The 18,465-nt window shown below is 38.7% G+C and overlaps 2 long non-coding RNA genes across 3 annotated transcripts in view; one reads left to right on the top strand and one right to left on the bottom strand.

Moving 5' to 3' along the window:
- LOC119143312 overlaps positions 1–18,465 on the bottom strand; it is a 64,029-nt gene that overhangs the window by 30,763 nt on the left and 14,801 nt on the right. For both annotated transcript variants that reach the window (XR_005102665.1, XR_005102661.1), the window contains exons 2-6: positions 17,174–17,326; positions 13,505–13,655; positions 10,098–10,151; positions 7,213–7,285; positions 6,580–6,686 (exon numbers count right to left, since the gene is read on the bottom strand). This is a non-coding gene — a long non-coding RNA (uncharacterized LOC119143312). The remainder of the gene's footprint in view (positions 1–6,579; positions 6,687–7,212; positions 7,286–10,097; positions 10,152–13,504; positions 13,656–17,173; positions 17,327–18,465) is intronic.
- LOC119143317 lies at positions 10,135–12,723 on the top strand. The gene is made up of 2 exons (XR_005102666.1): positions 10,135–10,377; positions 10,741–12,723. It is a non-coding gene; the product is annotated as an uncharacterized LOC119143317 (long non-coding RNA).

Below are 18,465 nucleotides of genomic sequence, written 5' to 3'. Positions count from 1 at the left end.
CCTTGCAGAGACCAGGCATCACCCACTGGCACATCTTAGTGCCAGCTAGCAGCATACATTTCTGGAGCCTTCCTCTCCCAGAGGGGTGACTTCCCTTTCTAATATTTAACAAATGCAGCTTTGAGGCAGGCAGAGGTTGCTCATGAACAAATACCTCAATCAAACACTTCTTACAACTCTTCATTAGGAGCATATTCTGGGAGGTAGCATGAGCTCTTGATCTACACTTCTCCGGAAAGGTAGAAGAGGCATGGGGAATGCTATGCCCCCTTAACAGATACTAAACAAAGCAGTGTGTCAGGCAGAGCTGTCCTGCAGGGCAGACTCTAAAATCAGAGCAGAGATGGTTCAGCCTACATCTTATGAGCACTCTGTACAGCCAGAGCTGAAATAAAATGCATTGGAAGCCAGGGTGGCCACGCTAGCTATTAGTACAAGTGACTAACTGAACTATGCAGTGTGCTGGAAGATACACAGATTCTGCCTAGCTCCTGTGGGCAGTGACAAGAAATGAGATGCATTTGAATTTGCTTTACCCCTTACATCATAAGCAACACCAGAGGGTACTGAATTATGCCAGCAGTACACCCAGTTTCATTATATATGCCTGGCTAATGGCATTTCAGTGTGCTCACATGGGGTGCGGAGACTTACAATGGGATTTGTGTTGACAAAAAAAAAAAAACCTACAAAAAAACCACAACCCCCAAACCCAAAGAGGAACATGAGACTGAAACTGTATTTTTAATCTTTTCTGATCCCTAATGTTTAAAAATAGTGTCCATAAAGGTTGTGGTTGTCTGGGCTGATCACTTTGAAGACTCACTACAAACTTCTGTAGTGATGTAAGTACTGATATATGTGGCAATGATAAGTGTAACTGGTAAGTGCACTTAAGAACTTGCTATTCTCTGAAATGTTTAAGATACTTTTAATATTATAATATATTGTATATATGGAAGTTCAATATTTCCATGATTTCTCTAAATAAATTTTCTTTTGATTACAAACTGCTGGGAAGCCTTGTGAGGCCATGGAATGGAATACTTCAGGCACACAAGTCTGCAGGCAAAACCCCTTCTGTTTCTCTTCCTTACAAAAATAAAGGGTCAAACAAGCTCAATGGTCGGGCATTTACAAAGAACAGATTAGTTCTAGAAAAATTACATCAGCTAGAACTTCCAAAATCCAGCCAAAGGGAACAACAAATGCTGTACATCAGTTGCTACTTTACAGAAGAGAAGGGTAAGGGCCAAGTCCTGAGCATTGCAAGAAAGAAAGAGTAACACTGTTTCATACTAGTCAATAAATCCGATTACATTGGAGAAGGACACACTGAGGAGAAGGAAAAATGTGATCATGTAATACAAATCTTCTTAAGCAATTACTAGGAATTCCTAAATAATTTTTAAATAAAAAGCTTTGCATTACATGATAAAGTTTTCCACACATTTCCATCCCAGCTCATCAATTCTCACCTGTATGTTACCTACAAAGTAAAAATTCAGGAAAAAAGAGATTTGACTATGCACTTGTTCTTATTAGGGAAAATCAAAGCATGTAACAGCTTTAGAGCTGCAGAAGGAAACCTGAGGAATTGTTTTACCTGTCCTTAGTCACAAAGGGACCCTTTTCACCATCTTGTAGTGACGATAGTTAAGTGACCTGCGTTCATCTGATAGTTTAGTATCAGTTTCTTTCCATGAGGAGGGGCAATAACATAATTCATATGCTTGATGCATTCTGCTCTAGAGGTCAATATTTTCAACCTCTAAACCAGCAAAATAGTCAGAATTAGGAGTTTTGGGTTGTTTTGGGGTGAATCAAAACAAGAACCCCATGGGGTGGCATAATTTAAAATGTCAAAGACTGTGAGATTATACAGTCACATAAAAATTCTTTTCTCTGCTGCTTAACTGTTCTCAGGTCTTATTAAAAACTGTGTCACTGCTTAGAATAACGTAATTAGTATTTTGTAGGCTTTGCTATGATCATCACCTTTCTTTAACACCTATGTTTCTTCTGTCTTTAGTGTCTTTAGTGTTTGATTTTGCCCTGTGTGAAAGCTCTCTAAAATACTTTAAGTATATCCCTAATAACAGGCCAAAACTTTATTTGTACTATAAAATATTCAGAAGTATCCTACTTACTTAAGTAGTGACATGGCAGTAAAATTTTGGTTGACTTGATAAAAAAGAACTTGGAATTTTGGAATTTATGTTCCTTGTTTTAAAATTAACCATAAATCTGATCTCCTTACCACTCTGATAATATAGCAATAAAATAAAGGTATTTTTCAATAACTGCTTTAAACCCTGCAATAATATCCTTATGAAACTTATAATAGAAGTTACACTACCTTATGGACACAGAATACAGGAATATTACTTGGGTTTCACAATAGAGATTTTAATAATGGTTTTTAAATGGAATAAAATTACCTAGACATGTAAGACTCCCCAGTATGTGGCATATGTCCCTTTTATGGCTGGGACTACTTAGAAATGAGGTTTACTGAGATCAATGGTAAAAACTCACTTGGGCTTCAGAATCAGGATCCATTCAGAACCATTTTTATGACTGACCATGGTCACAGCATGTCTCATCTAATAGTATCAGAGCACCAGATAAGTGGTCATGACATCTTAGATACTTGAGAGAATGGAGGCACATTCCACCTTTCCTTTATTTCTGGCTTTGTAAGTGAAAGTGTCCTTATTACTTTCCTTCTGTTGCAGTTTGAAGAATGCCAGGCATCCATTTTACAATACTGTAAGTCCAGAGACAGCTTTTGTTAACCTGAAAGTCCCTTTCACAAATCAGTAAGAAAACTATATATGATTCAGGCTCAAAAGAACAACTTTTAATCCTAAAGCCAAAATAGAAAATGAGTATTTAAGACTAGTATTACACCTAATGGAAAAGTAATGCAAAAAGAGGACATTTTCAAAAATTAAGCACCATAAGCATTCAATCGTTTGAAGCTACTGGAAGTGGGAGACCATAGTATAATTATATTCCTAATTTCATGATTTAAAATAAAGCATTTAAAAATCATAGGTAATTAGACCTGATAATGTGAGAGGATTTTTATATTTAATATTATTCTCTATACAATATATATTTGCACACATATGTATTTTTCTTAAGACTTATGGAGGTTTTGGGGTGAGTATTGTTTTTAGTAGCTTGGGTGAGTATAGCTTGTAATATACTACTAAAACCAGACTATGCCTGCATAATGAAAACATAAGGCTTTTCTACACTTTGTTTGAAAAAAAAAAAGCTGTATGAGACCACCCATGGTGCAGCTGTTTAGTAACAGTAGAGCCTACGCTGGACTGATATGCATGGAAATGCACAGCCATCTGTATGGCAACACAGACATGGCCCTAGAGGTGAAAATTTGCAGGTAATTGCTGAAAAATTAAACAAAAGAATGCATTTAATCTGAAATAATTATAGTGGTTCCTTTGGCTGAATGTAATCTATATGCAATTTTAGTTGCTAGGAGTGTGAAAGTCTTTAAAGGTATAAAGGCCAGAAGAGGAAGAGATGGATGATGGTGAAAAGAAAGAAGACTAGAATATTTTTAGGATCATATCCGAGGGAAGACGTGGTTCCCCTAACTTTTTGGCACCTGAATCCAGACTTGAACACACCAGTTGCTGTGAACAGGGCTGGGCAGACCAAAAGAAGTTGTTCCAAAATGGCTAATAAAACCCTGAATTCACGAGAACAGAATGCTTTGGGGGAAGACTGACTCTATACATGTCTGTTTCTTTGACTCTTTCACTAAGAGTTTATATGTATTTGCTAATGACTGCTGTCAGAGAGGATACAAGGCAAGATGTAGCTATTAAGCTGATCCAGTATGTCCCAGACCCCGTATGGTGAGCAGGAATCCACCTACATCAGGTCAAATACAACGCTCCCCATAGCATGGAGTCCCAAATCCCACTATGTGCTGGTCAGTAGGATCCATCAGGGCTGCACAGGAGACACAATCTGCCTTCTTAATGCAGGGCTCAATGCTTCCCCAGTGGTACAAAGTCGCCAGAGTAACATAAACGAGCTCTTCGTTTCAGCAGACTTGCTTGTCCACTACCTTCCTCTGGTCAAGTGCACAAACCACACCAGAAGCCTATTGAATGTTAATTCTTTTCTGCACACTTGCAACAGGACAGACCGTTCTTTCAGCTTAGGTTGTACCTTGCAGTTAGCACTTTCTGTGGTGTATTTAGGCTCCCTTGAGGAAGGCTCTGAAATGAAGTTTTCCACTTCCTACATGAATGGTCTTAGCTGCTACATGTTCGTAATGGAAGTACTAGCTGTGCTCCTGTTTCACTGGAGGACCTATGCCAAATTTCTGGAGGATTGCTTGAGGCTGCTACAGCAACCTGGTCTAGTGGAAGGTGTCCCTGCCCATGACGGGCAGGTTGGAACTAGATGGTCTTTAAGGTCCCTTCCAACCCAAACCATTCCATGATTCTATGACAGGGCAGAAAGTGAAAGAGGTATGTTGCAGCACTGTCAAAACTAGCCGGCTGCAACAAGGCTTTTACCATCCCACACCAGGTTAACCTCAATAAGTACTTGTCATGCCTTGCTCCGGCACAGCCACCAATCCCCCACATCTTTAGAACGCATTGTAATGTTAAAGTTGAATTATTATTGTATGGCAAATAATAACATTGAGCACCTTATTTCAGGGCATTATAGACTCTGCAGTCAGTAAGTATACATTTTGAGGCATGTGATATGTCACCTCTCAACAAAGGCCTGTGTTGCAGCAGAGGTACACCACCAGGAAGGAAAAGACTCCCAGAACAACACCGGAGAGAATGAAAGTAGGTGCTTGGGTGATTATATCATTTGGCTGGCAGGAGGAAAACCCCATAGTGACCAGCGCTTTTCCTCCTGCTCCCCATTCACTTAGTGTAAGGACCAGGGAGATGCTTCCACTCATAAGCATCCTCTGTCACTGCTCTGTCAAACGCAGACTGAATTCAGGCCTTCCAACTAAAAAAGGGTATGAGGAGACCATGTAATGCCTTGTGCTGATCAGAATGAAATGGAGGTATTCAAAGACAGTCATAACAAAATCAAACACAAGATTCAAGGGGTCTAGGTCATTAGGAGCAAGACAGTTTTCTTGTCTTACTTTTTTTCTGAGAAAACTTATGGAGAAACCTAATAGGCCTAGCCCTCCCACACATAAAAACATTACCAGAGTGCTTCCCTGTCACCCCTTTGCCTCCCAACATACAGGCTTTACAGTTTACTAACTCCCTTTTGTGGCAAAACTGAGGGGAAATAAGCCACCTTTGAAAAGCACTACAGAGGAGGATAAAAAACAAAGAAAAACCAGTCCTGTGCTTTCAGACTGATGTGGGAGTTAGATCTGAACATTAAGACTTTCACAGGGATCCCTAAAGAATTAGTATATATTATTTTAGGACTAAACTCAATCCATATTGGATTAATAGGATTGCTTTTGAATTGTTCAGTAACACTTGTGGATTGGATGACTTTCTTATTAAACACAGGGCACAACAGTTTTCCTCTCCCTGGGAGGTAAATGTTACTGAGCTACATAGATAGCAGAGTAAGTGCCAGAGAGGTTAAGGATTCCTTCCCAGATTAAAAACCTAACAGTTTGGGTTGGAAGAAGGCAATAAATAAATTACTCTACCAGCTCCTGTTCTCTGTCTACTAATTTTATTTTCCCCTTTGTAATACGATATTCTTGCACCCCGTCTGTGTGAGTGGTGTTTAGAAAGGGCTTTTTGAGGACTATGTTTTGTGAGTAGGATAGAGGCTTCCCAGTTCTCTCAGTGTGGGAGAATTCATATTTGAAAGACTAATAGGAAGAAAAGGGCTCTCTATTCTCTGGCATCTCTCTTGGCTTTGTCCCGCAGAAAATTATTAAGACAATGCAAAGCTACATGCATGAGCAAATATTCAGACTTGTTTTGTAGCTAGAAACATTTGAAATGCGAGTGTCTGAATTAGTTCATACCTCTGCTTGGCTCTCTTGTTCCCTTCTGTTCCCTCGAACTCTCCCTCTACCCCTGCCTCCAGAGCCCAGGCAGCTCTCACCAGGCCGGTACTTAACAGCACCTGTGAAGCGCAGAGGCAGTTGCAGAAGCAGGAGAAGTGACCTTAGGTAGGCTTTTGCACGACCTGGTTGGAATCTTGGAAACATACCTCAAAATAATATTTGTTTTCTTTAGTTTCCGGTATTCTTCACTATATAGACTTGAATTCCATATACGTTTTGTTTGCGGCTGATGGAATGGGAAGAAAGGGTGGGGGTAGATTTCTGTGAAAACATCACAAACTGTGCTCAAACTGGTGTATAACAGAGAAGATAAGTTTTTGGTGCATTGATTCAAAAAAAAATCTCCCTTTCTCTAGATATTTTCACTACTAAATAAGACTGATACCTAGGGTTAAATAGAAAACTTGTTTATAAAACATGTTTTTAATATGTCAGGTCTTTTAAATCAATACATTTCCACATCGTGACTGGATTTCATGCAACTTCCACTTAAATACAATGTGGAATCTACTAACCTTTAAGTTGAAGACATCCATATTCCCTCTTCCACAGCAACAGATGCCCCTGACTTCCAGAAACCTTCTCAAGAAGCCTTTCCAACCCAAGGGAAGCTAACAGATTTCTAAAAAAGATCCCAAACCAAATAATAATAATAAAAAAAAACCAAAACCAGCATTTTTTTCCCAAAAAACTTTCAGAGATTGTTAATGGGATTTCCATAGAAGATAATCCAATGGGTCATGAGGCGCAGGAGAAAGTGAAATACTAGCACTCAGTGAGGCAGAAATAGAAGTACAAATGCAAAATAGGGCAAAGTTAAGGTAAAAAACATAGCTGCTTTTCAGTGTCCTCTTCATATCAAAAAAAGATTTATAAAAAATGGTGAGGTAATTAATAACAAAGACATTAGAAATTAATAGTGATTAGACAGTCCCAAGCACCCCCCTCCTATTTTACATTTCTATAACTCTGTGTCACCTCCTCCCCCTAGAAACACTCTACATTGCTTATTCCTCTATGCATGACTTTAGGCTCGTGTATCTGAAACGGGTTTTGAAAACTTCTTTCACTGAGACGCAAACCAGCAGCACTTTCCTTGCATGTGGGACAGGGTAAGAACACCCACACAAACAGGTGGGATGGCTCACCTGCAGCTTGTTACGCTCTCCTAAACTGGCCGTGTTTGATACAGGCCACAGCCCACATGAGTCAAACGAGAATCTGGAACCCAAACAGAAAGAACAAATCAAAAAAAGGTGTGTTACCAAGGTAAGAGCAACAACCTGAGCCCAGTAACAATTCAAATGTAGAAGATCATTAAAGGAGAGGTTAGGCAAATATTTAAAGTATTGGATAACTGTATTTTGGGAGGCTGTAAAAACAAAAGTGCATACGTTAAAGGCAAGAACACAGATGCCTAAGGACTTCAGGACCACTCAATTATGAAGAAAGTATGGAGGAGTAGATGGAGGTGAGGGAATAACAGAAAAGAAAAGAAAGAAAACCAAATTAGACTTCACAACAGCTAAAGGCACCAGCATTCTTCGCAGGGAATGTAATATTTTTTCTAGCTGCAAATTTATGCAACAGGTCAAATATATGTTGGCCTCATTTTCTTTGATGGCAGATTGTATAGATCAGATACCAGAGCCTAAGTATGTTCAGCTTATGCAAAGACTGCAGTTTGAAAAGCAGCTAGCGGTGGTCCAAGAGAAAGGAACTGGAAGTGGAGCAACTCCCTAATGATGAATTTCAGGGTTTGGATGCTATCAAAGCAGAAACTGTATTATATTTTATATAGCTAATAAAGGTCAAACATCTGAAAATATGGACTAGGATGCATATGAAACTGTGACATGAAGTAAATTAGTAGACATTCCCAGAGGAAAAGAAAAATGGAAGCCAAAGAAGTAAATTAACACTGGAGATTGAAGAAGTGAGAGCTCTGCATAAAAATGGTTTATGACTATATTTGAAAACGTCTCACTTCCTTCTGTTATTAAAGAAAAATGTAAAGAGTCCACAAGAGGCTGAAGTTAAAATATTGCAGTGTAAAAATAAGGCCAGTGAGCTCCTTACCTACAGATAAAATGCAGGTAAAAAAGTCAATTTTCAGACAGTAAAAATGCAAAAGTGTGATGAGACTAAAGACCAGAGATGCTGTCAAATAACCCATCAGTTTCCATCTCTGTTTTATGCTCTCAGACATATGGATACTATAGAGAAAACAGCAGAATTATAGATTTGTGCATTTAGCATGCCATGGCTAAATCGGGATCAGGGAGATCCTGACTTAGAATAAATAATGGAAAGATGGAGGCTGTAAAAGAATGACATTAATGCTGATGTGCAAAGCCCAGAATGAAATCGTGAGTTTGTACTTTAGAGTGGCAGCAGATTTTTTTGAGAGAATAGGAAAACTCTCTTAATAACAGTGAAAAGGTGTATTGAAACGTTGTAAGATAGGCTGTTTTAATTTTGTTACGCATATTGTGGTTTTTTTAGATTACAACTAAAAGAATTAAACCACTGCTCAGATAATAAACCTTGAACAGAGTAATACTGTGCTAACATCCATAGGTCATATAGATAGCTATATTCAAGTGCACCTATCAATTAGTAAATTGACCTTTCTCAGTTCATCTATGACATTTCTTCCTATTTTACAAAACAGGATATATTTTAAAAGAAACATCAATGCTGACAAGATTTTGAGAAATGAGTATCAGACAATTCTGATAGGAATATCTCATGATGGTGGCGTTCTGAAGGAAAACAAATTCATTAACAAAAATGGAATACATTTAAAAAACATTTGAAAACAATAAATACACTTACAGATATTTAATGTTTGTTATAAATCTAGGCAGCTATCTGTCTGTTGTTAAGGCAAAATGGATTTAGAAGGGTTTTTTTCAAAACTTTATGGTCTGCATGTATAAACAATTCAACAGATTTAAAACTAGTAACATGAGAGGTGTTGCAACTGTTCCACATGCTTGCAGTTTATTGATTATTTTATTTTGGCACAGTATATTAGGCATATAAAATTAAAGAATTTTTGAATACTTACGACAACATTAACATCCAAGACAAGACAACCTTATGGAATCTTGGACTTTGATTTTATAAATTCAGAAACTGTGTTCAGATTTACAGCTCTTATTCCTCTTGATTTCAGAACATTCCTTACTACCAATTAAACACTAATTAATGTTTAACAACACAGCATTATTTATCTACTTATATAGAACAGTACCTAATGGTACTCAAACCACACTAAAAACCAATCAAGTTCTAATCTTTCATAGTAATTAAAGATTATTCCTGCTGTTACCATGACATGAGGTTTTAGTTAAGCTTTGGAATTAAAGTTGCCAAATAAATTTCAAGTTCTGAAAAAAATTTTAATATTTTAAATCTAGTAGGGAAAACAGCTAGTTCTATGCCCCTATAAATACATTTACTTTTAAAAAGAGAGGTGTTATTTGGCATTGGTCTGCAAGCATTAATATCTTTTCTTGGGACACCAAAGAACCACGACACAAATTTCAGTCACAAACAGCCTGAGATAAAGGATGGAACGTTCTTTACTTATTCCATATCCTTTCCACTGCCCACGGAGCTAGTGTTCTGCTTTTGGCTAACATTTAATTCTAATAAAGAAAAAGAACTTGGGAAACACACAGATGGCCACATACTATAAGTGATGTGGTTGTCTTACATGGGTGGTATGTAAAACAGTGCGTCCTCACTCCCTCATATCAAGCCTGAAATCAGAAGGTGCTTGGTGCTTGATGAGGCCTTTACATTTTCTATCTTTAGTGTATGTCAGGGTTGACCTCCAAAAATTAGTCTTGTCAAGTAGGAAAATTTTTTCTAACATAATTGCTCAACATCTAAAATGCCTTTCGTTAACGATGGCTCTATTCTCCCCAGAGGAAAGCTCCACACAGGAAGAGTACAAGAAAAGCAGAAAATACAGCAAGAAAAAGACACGTTCAAGTATGACTGAAGTGGTTTAAAATATTACCCAGGTCCACTCCTGGCAATACTTCTGAAGGAGGCGGCTCTGGAAAGTGGTCACCTGAAGACAGGGAGAAAACGGATGCAAGAAAGGAAGGACTTGATCATCCATCAGATGGAATCCAGACATGACAATTAGAGTTAATGAACCACGACCCATGAAGCAGCTTCAGAACCTTTTTACAGCCCCACTTCATGGCCTTAATAAAAGCACCAGGGCTTATTTCACAGAGCACATCTGCTCTAAATTCCAAAAGGAGAAACTCTAAATTCAGAAGTCACGTTTGGTTTCTGTTGCGACGGAAGGAAGACACAGTCACTCAATATGAGTGATCAGCAGACTTCGTTTATTGTCTCTTACAGTCACCTTTTATGCCTTCTTATAATTAGCTCATACATATTACAAAAGTTAAGCTCATTATTGGTTAGTTGCCTAAATACCAAGCCCGCCCCTTGTTTCTCTTCTGTAGTTATCTGTTCCCACCTGCAAGATTCTTTTCCCACCAAAATCTTCCTGTTACTGTGTAACAAGGACAGCCAAAGACAGTGTATTTTGCTTTACTTCAGATAAGCTGAGAGCGATGTGCATTTTTGTCCAGCCAGCTGGACTATGTCTATGTGACCCTTTTCAGCTAGCCAGTTATCCACAGGTTTCTTCCCCACTTTTCAGTGATATATAAAGTATATTTAACAGTAGTGTATTTACTTTTCTGTCTCTTCAGTCAACAGAACATCAGCATTGGAAGATAATGTTTTAACAATGAGACTATATTCTTTTAGTAGTAATTTAATTTACATCAACGTTAATAAGCTGCTGAAGCTGACTGAAAAGTACCAGGCAAATATTTTTTTTAATTTCTCCAGTATAATGGCATCTATATTCAAGCATTGCTTTTGACTTCAGATATTTAGAAAGTTTATAGCATGCTTTACAAAACTTAGTTCGACTTTCCACTTTTGAAATGTGCCTCACTGAGCCGTGACACTGAAGTCCTCCATTTCTTCACAGAGCAGGTACAGCTAACGAAGCAGTGCCTGTCCCCCAAAGCCCACAATACCTGCTGAACTTCTTCGCCTGAGGCTGGAATCGATGCTTTGTGCCTCGTGGACACAAAGCATTTCTGCAGTTTTCCAGGTTTTGGATCCTACCCCTTTCCTTTGGTCTCAAGTACCAGTACTACACCTTTCTTTTGTCTTCAAGTAGAACGAAGCACGGGGAAGGACAAAGTGGCTCAGACTAATTGTCAGAAGACTCCTGTTGCGTATTAGGAGATGACTGCGAGAGCTCTGGGCTGGGCTACAAAGGTATAACATACAGGGAAGAAGTCCTTTTGTTCTTCACCGCAGTGGCAAGAGTGAAAATACCAGGAAATAGACATTGTTGTACCACAAAGCTTCAGATGGTACTTGTCAAGCAGCCTAATTACAATGCATTATTTTCGGATTGTCAGTGTTTTTCAGGAAAGTAAAGAGAATGTCTTATTAAAACGTTCTGCCAAGGACGCAAGCCCATCAGTTTGCAGTGCTCTCCCTACCTATGGCAGGGACCTTGCTGCATGCTAACTCCCCTGCCTTCTCCAGTGACAATGCCACTCTGGTTTCTCTTCACTCATAACAACATTTCCTGATGTTTCCTGACTCCACTACTTGTCCTCCCACAGCCACAGCACGGATCATGCATGAGAGACAAAAAGGCAGATCCCTGGCAATCCCAATCTATTTAATCTTTAAGAAATTTAATACACTCTCACTTTCTTAGACCGTATGTTTAGATGAAACTGTTACCTCTCCAAGTTTATATTAACCATTACTTTAAAAAATAATCAAGGTGCTTATTAATCCATGACCAAATCAATGCTAGAGCCATTTGTTGAAAGATAATATCATATTTTATCAAGACATTTTACGTCAGATCAAGGTCTGATATGTATACAGTACTAGCACAAAAATGGTCTTCCCAAAACAGACCAATTCACTGTGAAAACTGATACCTAAATTACAATTGGTTTTTGGTAATGGGGGCCAATTCCAGAAACATCTGTCCAGTTTAGGCTTTGTCAAAGCCTCCTCCAGTAAAATACATTATTCCGCTCTCTTTATAAATAAGCAGAATATATCAACACCTTCAGGTGACATTCTGCTTTGCTTGCAGGAGCTCAGCGGGAGCTGGTGCCTCCGGCAGGAGACATTCCCACAGTCTGGTTCAGAAACCCGCAGAGGCAAGTCAGTGCAGAGCAGGGCAAGAGCTCGGAGGCAGTCCCATGGCCAGCCGCACCCCAGCTCCCTCTTCTCACCCAGTTAAAAAGTGACTGGTCACATCCTGCTGCTGGGGAAGACAAAGGTGTCTCAGCAGTCGGTACGTCTTTAACTCTGTTAAGAAGAAATCCATCATCCAGAAGGACAAGTCCAGCTCGGTCTTGCACACAGAAGCTCTGTGGTACGTGCAGGACCTTAGCGGGAGTAATTGCCTCTCAAGGGAAGGGGCTCGTAGGACTTTGTAATGTAAAATCTTTCCATATCTTAATTAAGAGATTAAATAATGAAACACTTCATTTTATTCTAGTAAGTTTTTTTAATGTAAAAAAGTCTTACACTGTTTTAAATGGCTTTGTAATAAAAATCCCTGTAACCTGCCTCTGCCAGTGCACATGCTATTGTTAGGACAAGTTCAGGTTTATCCTTTTGTTTTGTTTTGGTTCTTGTATTAACTTTCCAAGAGCTCACTGAATGTTACTGGTATTGAAAACTTGATCAAACTAGTAAAAAAAAAAAAAAAAAAAGAAGCTTAAAAATGAGCAATATTTTAAAATCAGCAAAATATAGAGTGGTTGCTGAAAATACTTTCTGCCTTGCTTACACATCAAATTATTTTTTACAATATGTGTTCAGAGAACACATATAATGTAGTGAATAAACAAGCCACAGACCAGGTGAATGATGTTTTAAAGGTCCACTATTTTATTAATTTATTTCAACCCATTAGTACTTCAGGAAAGAAAGAACATATAATGGGTGAATAATTGTTTTCATCTTCAGGTGTCATATAAACATATTTAGCAGAAGATCTCTATGGAAACAGTTTCCTAAGAGAAAACACTACTAGGCATTTGTGGTTTCATGAGCTGTTTACAAGTTGTTGTGAGACGAATACAGCTAACAAGGAGTCATATTCTAGCACTTTTTATTTAAAAGCAACCGTAAATTGAATTTCTTTCTAAATTGAGTTTCACTGGGTTTTAATTATTTTTTTAATTATTGTTTTGAAGACATTTAACCTACAAAGCAGTTATTTTTGCTAAAAAGAAACCACTGTTCCTCATCCAATGTTCTCATCCAAAACAGCCCATATTTATAGGGAGGTACACCCAGGAAAAAAAATATTCAGTGTTGACACAAAGATAAGAGAGCACTTACCAACTCAGGGTCCTTGCTTGGAAAATCCAGATCAAGCATACCCGTTCAATCCTTCTTGTGAGTTACAATCCAAGTTTTTGCATTCATTTAGTCTCATTTGCATCCTAATTAGTCTCAGCCTAATTAAGGCAGGTTGCTTTATTCCATGTATCTGGTTAAATATAAACAGAACTAAGGTGAACTTTCCAATCCTTTAACTAATGGAAGATACATGGAACCAAGCTTCCAGCACAGTGTGTTAAAATATGTCATGTGTACTAATTAAATTACAGAATTTAAAAAAAAAAAATTAAAAAAAATCTATGTGCACACCCTCAATTCGTGTTTTCTGTGGCCTATGTTCTACTTTGCAGGCTGAGGCATAGCTTTAAGAAGATTTATAATCCCAGTTTCACAGCAGAGATCTTACCAGGACTGGACACCAGGTAATGCTGGTGCAGGCAGCAAACCGCTGCCCTGCAGTGAATAGGGGTATATGTGTGGAAGTGCTGTGTTCTCTTCTCATGAAGTTGCAAACAGAGGCTGCCATCAGGTAGGGGTGAATTTCAACTTCATTTTGAAGGCTCTCAACACAAAACTAACATTAAATACTGCAAAGAAATTTCTCTCCACACGAAGAGATCCTCTGAACAGATCACTGTACACTCTGGATCTTAGTTATGAATCTGACTGCAAACACATTTAAGCTGAACTGTGAAGAAACTACTCTGAAATAAGAATATCCACACAGGAACCGTATTATTTTAAAAATGTTTCATGGGAAATCAACTTAACTTGCTTGTACAGGCAAAGACTGTGTCCTTCACAGGCATGTTGGCAGATACCACTGCAAGGAGGTAAAATCACTTCTTACATTGTTGCCCAGTCACAACAAAAACTAATCCTAATGATTTGTAGTTATAAAAAGCAGTGGAATATTAAAGGTATCATACAAGCCTCACCTAAGTGCTGACCTAAGCATGAAGAGGCAGGAAGCAAGCATGCACACACAGCAACGAGAAAGACCTTTCACTAGGGATATACAGTTGTACTTCACCAAATTAAAATTCTGTGCTGTCTTCCATTATGATCCACAATTCAGAGCTATTGTTCTACTTATGCTTTGTTATTGTGTCTGAAACAGTGTGGCCAGCGGGGCAAGGGCAGTGACCGTCCCCCTGCGCTCGGCACTGGTGAGGCCGCACCTCAGGTACCGAGTTCAGGTTTGGGCCCCTCGCTGCAAGAGGGACAGGGAGGTGCTGGAGCGTGTCCAGGGACGGGCAGCGAGGCTGGTGGGGGGTCTGGAGCACAAGTCTTGTCAGGGGCGGCTGAGGGAACCGGGGTGTTCAGCCTGGAGAGGAAGAGGCTCGGGGGGGCCTCATTGCTGCCTGCAGCTGCCTGAGAGGGGGTTGTAGGCACGTGGGGGTCGGTCTCTCCTCCCAGGTAACAAGTGACAGGACAGGAAGAAAAGGCCTTTGTTGCATCAGGGGAGGTTTACATTGGATATTAGGAAAAATGTCTTCACTGAAAGGGTGATAAGCATTGGAACAGGCTGCCAAGGGAACTGGTGGCATTTAAAAAACGTGTAGATGTGGTGCTTTGCAACATGGTTTAGTGGTGGGCTTGGCAGTGCTAGGTTAACAGCTAGGCTTGATCTTAAAGATCTTTTCCAACCTGAACAGTTCCATGATTATGTTCTGCAAGAGGACAATGTGTCATCTTCCACCCTGAACAGCTGGAAACCTTGCAGGTAATTTCTGCACTTCTTGGGCATCCTCCTTCTCCTGCCATACTAACACCATTACTTCTATCACATATGGTAAAGTTTTCCAGCTGTAGAGAACCCAAGTAAAGATGCTGGCATTAGATGGGTCTTTCCTGTAACATAAATCTGGTTCTGTTGAAGGCAGAAAGATTTTTACAGTTGATTTTACAGTTAGGGGACAACTTAAACTTAAGAGCCCGTTCCTGCTTGTTGTGTAAGTTAGGGGAAAGGAACTGTAATTTTTGGAGTGACTTGTTCAGCCCAATGGCCACATCCTCAGGGCTGAAGTTAATTCATTTTTCATTAAAAATTCTCATAAGAGTGACTCCATAGGGGAAGCAATCTTTCCCAGTACAGGCATCATACAGGTGAAATAATTATTTTTGTATTCTGAGACTTAATGGCTATTGCTCCTTAGTACCACTCACAAAATGTGCTATTTCTATACTGACTGATAGATGCAGTTCCTGCTGCTGTTCTCTTTATTAAGCTTCAGAAAGTTATTAACAGTAGGAAGCAGAAAAGAAAGAACACCATTAGATAAGAAAGTTCATGTTAAAAAGTGATGGAAAGTACTTCACCAAAAGTGTGGATCTAAGCCACAAACTTTAATGTGGTAATAAAAAATAGTAAGAAAGAAAACAAATGTGTGTGAACAATTATTTTACATGAAATCGCATAAAGAATTAATCATACCAGATTACCATTGCAGCAGCATAGAATTTGTATACAGTAGGCTAACAGTTGAAATCTGTAATTATTACGTATACGTACACCTGAATATATGTTTTACTATAACAGACAGTACTTAATAAATCTTCCCAAAATTCTTGCAGCTATAATTTCTGTTTTATTTTTTACGGAAATATTTTTATATTTTCAGCCAACATTTTCAGGTTTTGATTCTCAGTACCGAGCCATTTAGTAATATCTCTGACTCTCAATAGCAGTATGAAAATTTATACTAGCTGGTGATCCAGTCATCAACTTCCAGACAAACACAATACCTTTAATTTATTCTTCTTCAGAATATTATATCATACACACATATATATTTCAAATTATTTTGCTGAAGGAGAGAAGCTCCTATCCATCATAATCAAAGCAGCTATAACATGAAAAATGACTGCTTCACAGCACAAATATTATTTCTGCTTTCTAATACTCATGCAGATTTTTAGTTTCATGATTTATTTGCACCACAGTGAAATATCCAACTTAGTTCAAAGCTAATGATATGTAAAGTACTAACCTTGACAGCTGAACAAGATGTTTATATTAAAAAAATGAGGAATGAGTAAAGGAAGAAAGGGCAGAGGTGCTGACAGACACATCCATGATTCCTAGGAAAACATACTTGAAGGCGGCACATCACAGCACTTCTACGCAACCAGGGTCTTACAGCCCAAGCCACACCTGACCAGCTGTTCTGCACTAACTCTCTACACGGGCACTCTTGTACTAGAAGAGGAGTGACTTTTACATCTGAAGCTTAACTCACTTTCAAAGAAGACTAAAAACAATAGCCTGGCTCAAGGTAAGTTGCTACCTTTCGCATACTATTTTCTTGCACTAGAAAATTCTTAGTCACCTAACTCCATCCCTTTCCAAAACAGACTACTGGTGACCGTCTCCTCTTTCACTTGAAAGCGGTTCAGCAGCCTAGTCCCCTGTGGGTACTGATGTACCCATGTCGTATGATTTGATATTTGACCAAGTCTTACATTCATCTTAGTATTTTCTGAACAATTAGCAAACAAGGAAAACAAACAGGAAGATCCTGTTTGGAAAACCCTCACTTTGAAGGCATGACAAAAGCTACCTCACTGCAGCCATTGCAACCAAATGACTCGTTCTATGACTGGAGAGCAGAGCAGCACACAGTATTCATAGGGGAGCCCTTTGATCCCGAGAGTATCATTTACCTGTGTTACGGGTCATTTAATTATTTGTCTTCTCAGCCAATATCCTTTGATGTAACAAATTCAGGATGCTAGTGCTCTGGCATATGGAGAAGTAATTAATTCCAGCAATAACATCTTCAAAGATGACATTGCAATAGAACACAGAAGAAAAAGCTGCAAAAAAAGGAAGAGGTTAGACATAAATAGTATACCTGTAATTCAGTTCAGAACCAAACTCTGTATGTTAGTCTGAGTTATTTGGAAGAGTTAGCTATGCAGTATAGCCTTTTTCTTTGTTTTCTATGACACATGTAAAGCTTGTTTTTATTAAAATATAATTGACAGGTGTAAATTCATGGGACTATATGTTTACAAATTCTAAAGAAAGTTCATATTAAAGTGCTAAAAGTAGCATTCACTTGTTTTTTTAAATGAAAGAATTTAGGACGTATTCTCATTCCTTTCCTATTAACCCTCAAAGTACAGTGACATTGAAGCTATGCAACACACATGTCATTATCTTGAACTTCATAAACTGTACAATTTTTTAAGGTTCATCAAGGCAGACCAATCATAAAATGGGTATTCTGTAAAAATAAAAAAGTATACACCCTTTCTGGGCTTTTCTTGTCCCTTTCTATAATGTATCTAGGCTCCTTCTTGTTTTCTATGTTTCTCTCAGGTTCACTCTTGAGGTGCCCAAGACTCTGAGGAAATATTCCCACTTTTATCCTTAAATCCCAAGAACCAGACTGAAAAAATTCAGACTCAGAAGACTGTGGTTACACCTGCGTAAGCAAGTAGCACAGCCCCACTAGAGAAGGCTCGTAGAGCAAACCAGCCAGTGCCGAGAACACAACATCCACCACGTGTGTTTCAGGTGCATTTACTCAGACTAGTTGACACCAGCTTCTGTGGACTGAATGCACAGTAATAGTTGGACTTCATCTGTTGTACTATCTTCGATTCATAATTAGTTCAAAAATAATCCAGTTTGCCATTTCTGATACTGCTTCATCACATGACATGAAGTAAAGCACGGTAAATGGGAATGATTGGGGTATTCGCTTTAAAAGACCACTCCTGATATAAACCCCAAGCTCAGCAGGCAGCTGGACAGTCTATGATTTCATGAATGTACATAGTGTAGCTGCACAAAAACTTGAAGTTTAATAAGCTTACCTGCTTTGTTAGAATTCAGGCAAAGTACTCGGCCCTAAAATTTGACATTTTACTCTGTTTCACATACTCTGACTCTAAAGAATTGAGTTCAAATTAGGCCTGGTATAAGTCATGCTGAAAGATTAAAAGGT

This window comes from Falco rusticolus, chromosome 1, assembly GCF_015220075.1.
Source record: "Falco rusticolus isolate bFalRus1 chromosome 1, bFalRus1.pri, whole genome shotgun sequence".
Lineage (NCBI taxonomy): Eukaryota > Metazoa > Chordata > Aves > Falconiformes > Falconidae > Falco > Falco rusticolus.
This window is presented reverse-complemented; position numbering and strand designations above follow the sequence as displayed.